General features: G+C 43.5%; 1 non-coding gene across 1 annotated transcript; it reads left to right on the forward strand.

Moving 5' to 3' along the window:
• Window positions 1-2,096: 2,096 nt before the first annotated feature.
• Window positions 2,097-2,198, forward strand: LOC122110106. The gene has a single exon (XR_006147814.1). It is a non-coding gene; the product is annotated as a U6 spliceosomal RNA (small nuclear RNA).
• The last annotated feature ends 4,365 nt before the right edge of the window (window positions 2,199-6,563 follow it).

Genomic DNA, 6,563 nt, shown 5'->3' on the forward strand with positions numbered 1-6,563 from the left:
TTAGACACATGATTCTAACGTGCATACACTTAGTAAGTACATTTAGGTGGCCTCCTTCCAAGAGGACTTTTGGAAATTCAAATATTCAAGGGACACTAAACAAATAAGCTCAAATTCCAAACAGGAAAAGGCAGAAATACCACCTACTCCTCTAATCATACTTCTAAGGCAAATACTAGCTGGAATAAGTTCCTCTGCTCATGAGGGCTCAGCACACACCTGTCTGCCTCTCTGGGCCTGACATGACTGGGTTGAGGATTGGGGGAAGGATCCCAAGGATATGGATGTCATGGCGGGTGTTTGATCTTGCCTACCATGCATGTGTTTTCTCATTGGTCTGTATGGTAGCTCATGAGATATTTTGTAGATAGGAAAAGCAAAGCATTCAGAATTTGCATGTCTTGTCTGAGGTTGAACAGCCAGTAAGTATCAAAACCAACATTTGGACACAGATGGCCTGACTCTGGCATATTGTATTGCTCAGTCTATATATAGTATAGATGACATGGCTTTTTTGTAGCCTACATATTAACTCTAGAAGGTACTTTGCCTATGCTTCTGTATATATATATATATATATATATATATATATATATATATATACACACATAATGTCATTTAATGACTGCACTAATAATGTGCAAAGATACATAGGTAGATGCAAAATTCTCCTGCTTAATGTGCAATTGTATTAGCTTTGTTTTTTTAAAAAAGGACAATAGTAATAATGGTTTCAGAAGTCTTATATAATGCATTTAATCATGACTTGTAAGTCATCACAGGCCACACAAATTGTCTTTTTTAAATTACTGTTACCAATAATTATATATCCGCATCAGGAGATGCCCATAGGTGAGGTGTTATAGGTAACAGAATCACAGTTTTTGAAAACTTGCTTATGATTTATTCCCTTTTAAGGATATATTAAGCTCCTAGGTGCTGGTGGCTCATATCTGTAATCCTTGCTACTCAGAAGGCTGAATTATGGTTCAAACCCAACCCAGGCAGGAAAGTCCAATTAACTACCAAAAAATGCAAGTGGAGGTGTGGTCCAAGTGGTAATGTGCCAGTCTTGCCCCAAAAAGCTAAGGGACAGTGTCTACGCCCTAAGTTCAAGCCTTAGTACTGGTGTATGCACACATACACATACACAACATATATACAGCTGTAATGCAAAGTTCACATTAACAATTGCTTGTGAGTGAGGTTTGGTGGTATATATCTATAATCCTAGCACCTGAGAGACTGAGATAGGAGGAGCCTGAGTTGGAGGGGACCCTGCTTCAGAAAGAGAGACAGAAAGAAGGGAATGGGAAACAAAGGGGAACAAAAAAGAGAAAAGATAAAAATTGGGCAGGAGGCATGACTCCAGCTTCTGCTTGGCAATTGTGAAGCCCTGAGTTCAATCCCTAGTACTGCCATGAATGAATGAATGAATAAATGATGAGAAAAAACATTCATTTTTAAAAAATTTTCTTTTCACTGAAATCAAATCCCAATTTTTGACTCTAGGAGTAAGCATTTCTACAAAATAACCTAGTCTACTCTCACAACCTAACCACATGGTCCAGTGCCCTTCCTCGCAGGAGATGAATTATTCTTACTCATTCCTTATGTCCTTATTTCTCTGTCATCTTTCAGCCTCCTCTCCAGCTCACCTTCTTTGTGTATTCCTACTAGATCTCTGTCCAGCATGTCTCAGGTCCTTCTCAAAAGGTTCACGTTTCCCATCCTCCTTCTGTACAGGGGTGTTCTGCCAATAATTGAGCTTGACTAGAACTTGCCAGAATGCCTAGTCAAGGTCAAGGCCTGTAGCTCTGGAAGCTCTCCTTTGGGGCTCCATCTTTCATGGAGAACACTGACCTCATAGAGCTCTGAGCTAGAATGAGTTAGTGGTTGGATGCATTTCTGACTTTGCTTAAGAAAAGCTCCATGGTTTGAAATGGAATCACTGCTAATTTTGGCCTGCTCTGAGGTCTTTTGTATTTCCTTTGCAATGGAAATGCAAGTCACAGAAGGGTGAGGGTGTATGTGTATATTTGTGTTTGTGGGCAAGCACACCAGGCTCAATCACACTGAAATTTGATTTCCACTGCTTGCTTCAGCAGCACATAAACTAAAATTGGAATGATGCAGAGACAATTAGCATGGCTGCTGCACAGGATGACCTGCAGATTTGTGAAACATTTCATATTTTGTTGGGTTGTGTGCAAATAAGTCATTACGTGGGACAAAACTAGGTCGACTTGCTACTTCTTCTTTGGAGAGAGGGAGAGAGAGGGGGGAGGAGGAGAGGGAGAGGGACAGAAGAGGGCGAGGAAGAGGGAGAGAGAGGGAGGAAATTTGGTTGCAAAGTATTAAGAGGTAATCAGACCTTTCAGCATCCAAGAAAGGTTGTCTTGTGGGACTAGTTTCTTGTTGTTGAAGGGGAGATTAATTATTGTAAGAATGAGTTGCAAAAAAGCAGGTTGCCCTTCATGTTTTTCTTTTACTGAACATGGCTGTTTCCTACTCTCACATGTCTACTGCCCTGTGATGTTATGCAGTGTTAAGGTATAGGAAGAGGGCCTCATCAGTGAGACCACTGACCTTCAGCTTCCCATCCTATAGAGCCAGGAGCTAAATAACTCCTTTCAACATAAATTTCCCAGCCTCAGATACTCTATGAACAGAAAATGGACTAAGTCAACTACGTAGAGAGTTACTGGGGGGGGATGGGTTGGAGTATGTCAGTAGGAAAGAGATGCTTACCTGGTCAATAGCTATATACTAGGACTCTTCCAGTCAAAGAGAAAGAGACTGGGCCATGGTTGTCAGTCCTTGAGCCAGAGGCCCTGGAGCTTCATAGTGAGTCCCCAAAATGCAGGGTTTTAACGTAGCCTCAGCTGATGCTTAACCAATTGGAAGCCCTTCTGTTGGGGAAGTGAGAGGCAGAGTCTTTCCCATGCTGTTAGTTCTTCAATTGAATGGAACATGTTAGATGAGTGCTTGGCAGAGTTTTCCTGTGAAGGGCCAGATGGAAATATTTTAAGCTTTGCAAGCCATATGATCCCCACTGCAGCTAGTCAACTCTGTCATTATAATGAGAGGGCAGCCACAGACATTAAGTAAACAAACGAGTATGGCTGTGTTCCGAATAAAACTTTATTTATGGACACTGCAATTTGAATTTCACATTATTTTAATATGACAACATAGTATTCTTTGGGTATTTTTTAACCATTTAAAATATAAAAGCCATTCTTAACTCCTGGGCTGTAGTTTGCCAGACTCAGACTCAGGCTACAGAGGAGATGATTTTCTCTTCTTCTCAGACAACTTGCAACAGGGCCACTGAGGGTTAAAGAGACTGGTTCCTGGTCTCTGGCCCCAAGCCCACGGAGCCAGCTTCCCAGTGGGATTGCCTAGGCAGCTGCCATTTCAACAGGCTCTCCTACTTTATAATACCTACCAAGTGTGGAAGAGCCATTTTAACCAAAAAGAAGCCAAGAACCTTCTCAGAAAAGCTGTTCAATTTGAGCAGAAAAAATGAGGCCAGCCAATGAAGCTAGCACTTCCTGTGCAGGAAGGTTCATAATTCTAAAGCCACATTGGTGCTCCTGGTTCAGTTATTTCAGTCTTCCTCAAACTCTTATGTGTTGAGCTCTCTAGGGAGACTGACCAGGGAGCACCCCAAGGCCTTCGCAGGCAGATGGTTGATGGCTCATTCTGAGCCCATAGCTCAGAGAATCCCAGGTTTGTTCTAATAGAAGTAGAAAATGCTGAGAGGTAGTGTTACATGGTTCCTGTGCGGTAAACAGTTCCACCCTGGCCACTTTTAATTAAGTCACCTCCACAAGGCCTCCAAAGACAGGCTTGGGAAGAGATGTAAGCTATTGGATACTTCTGTGCCACTCACAGATAAACTCTACCCATTGCAGTCACCGCATCGCACGCAAAATTGCTTTATGAGAAGAAGATGTCCAGGAAAAATGAAAAATTTCTTTGTCAATAACGAAATGAATGCCTTCTCTGCTTCTGTTGCTGTTTCTAGCTTTGTGATGTGGTTTTGGTGGCATCTTGTGATGGAAGAAGTTGGTCTGAGAACAGCTAGGCACCCTAGGATGCGGAACAGAGATGGAGAAAGGACTTGGGTCCCTGGGGATGTGGTCCAGCTACTGAATTAGCAAGATTTGTGTCGCTGTGTAGTATTAGGCCTTCTACATAGTGTGTGTTCAGGAACCTTCCAGATTGAGCTGGGCACAGAGGCTCACACCTGCAACCTCAGCTATTCAGGAAGCAGTAATGAGGAGCTCATGGTTTGAGGTCAGTCCAGGAAAAGTTAGCAAGATCCCCACGTCAACAACAAACCAAGCATGCTGGTGTACACCCTTGATCCCAGGAGTGTACAAGGCATAGGCATTTCAGACGCAGTCCCAGTGAGATGGGTTTATCTGCTGTTGATGGTGCGAAGAACCTACTTGAGTGACAGCCCTTCAGGCTCTGCAGCTGGCAGCAACTGCTAGGGTGATATGTAGCCCTGCAGCAGATAATGCCTGCTGGGGCTGCAGCTTAGCAGCAGACAATGCCTGTCAATGTTCTGGCTTCACTGCTGAGTGTTGTCCATTTGCCTTCTTGAGTTCTTGCCTTACAAACTTGAGCAATGAAGTCCATGGACACTGATAGGTGAATGCAAAGAACTTTATTCAGGAGAGAAATATCTTAGTAGAAGTTAGCTGCTGCTCTAGCCCCAAGTGGCTGAGTCTAGGGCTGTGCTCTGATTGGTCACCACCTAGTATAATTAGGTGTTTGGAAGATGACTTTTTTTTAATGGGTCAGGTCCCATGACATTCTGATTGGCTGTTAATTCTATCAGGTCCCTCTGCCAATCTCCTCTTCCTCCAGAGTCATTGGAAGGCTATGGGAACTTGAGGACCTTGAAGGACCTAGGGAGTGGTAGAGGCATGCTGTTTGGTTTTCTGCTGGTATTTCTCTGGAAATAATTTTGCATCTCTTGCCATCTGGTCTCTGCTTGCCAGGCGAAGATACTACCTGGTGGTGGTGGGGGGTGTCCTGAGTCCTAACGAATCTACCCTTTTACCAGGTTAGCCTAGCCCAACAGTGTGACCTTACCTGAAAATTGATGTAAAGCATAAAGGCTGGGGGCATGGCTCAAGTGGTAGAACACCTGTCCAGTCAGCATCCGACTCTCTCTGGTGCTGCAAAGGAAAGGAAAAACAAAAGCTCCCAAACATAGTGGTTAAGCTGTTGAGCTTCTCATCTGACGTGCCATCTATGCATTTGTCACTGAGAAATGAAAAAGAATTATTCCCTGAAGCACCTTGCCTTGGGACGATGGAGACTCAGAGGCAGTAGACCACAGGCCAAATGCTCGTGGCCCGTTATCTCCCCTGCCCACCTACCCCATGAAAGGCTGTCCACTTTTGGCCTCACATATCTTGTTCATTGCTGCCCACACAAGTGACGTGGGGCATTGAATTATCAGTATTTCAGCCACCGTGTGTGTGGCTGAAGTCAGCCATCATCAGCATGATTAAATACTTATTACATGAGTCAAACATACGGGCTTCATTAAGTGAGTGAACTCCCAGGAACCCCCTCTTCTGTTTATACAGCCCATCTGGACTCTCAGATTACGTTAAAGAAACGGGATAAATGGAGTTCAATATGACAGCCAGGTCATCTTTCAGCATTCTGCTCTCGGAGGAAACGCATCTTCCATTGCTAATGCTGGCTTCCATGCAACTGGGTACGGAGGGTTTTTTTTTCCATCTGCTCCTGGCCTCCGTGAAAGGTTGACATGCTGCTGAAATTGAGACTTCGCGTGGAACTTGCCAGGACACGACAGACATACTTTTCTCGTTGAAGCATGGAACATTGTCTAAAGCCGTTTGCAAGCATAGATCTTAGGTCTTTTACAAGGAAAGCACACCTTGAAAGCAGAATAATGGACAGGGTTTAATTAACTTACTGGGTCTCCCCTAGTCATTATTAGGAGCTCTTTATCAAATTAAAGGCCTTCCGGGAAGGCAGCCGAGTGCTGAGAGGCAGTGACATGCGTTAAGTGCCAAAGTGGGTTTTAATTGGCTGTTTAAATGAGGGACAGCTCCCTGCAGTTTGACAGACACGCACTGAGAGTGTGTGCAAACATATACCCTCACACATATACAAGGAACCACAGGCAGTCTGCAAATCACAGGGATCACAGTTTTGGAAAACGGACACCCCCCCAAAATTGGACCACAAGCCTATCAAAAAGAGAGCCCCTTTTGCATGAGGTATTCCATACTCCATAAGCACTATTGGTATTATTTCTGATAATAATAACTAACAGCAATGTAGCAATGTGTTGTTTGAAGGTTGCCAAATTCATGTTGTGTGTAGTTAAGCTGCATTGCCAAGGTCTCTCACTCTTGGACCGAGCCAGAGAATTGTCTCTGTGTCTTGTATCTATCAATCTATTTTAGTAAGAAACAGAGACACAGATACCTAATGTAAGAAAGTAAGAAACTTGTAAGATTTGAAAGAAGCAGAGACATATATACCTAATGTAAGAAAGGAAG

The sequence above is a fragment of the Dipodomys spectabilis genome, unplaced genomic scaffold (genome assembly GCF_019054845.1).
Source record: "Dipodomys spectabilis isolate Male_0828 unplaced genomic scaffold, ASM1905484v1 ptg000073l, whole genome shotgun sequence".
In the NCBI taxonomy this organism is placed as follows: domain Eukaryota; kingdom Metazoa; phylum Chordata; class Mammalia; order Rodentia; family Heteromyidae; genus Dipodomys; species Dipodomys spectabilis.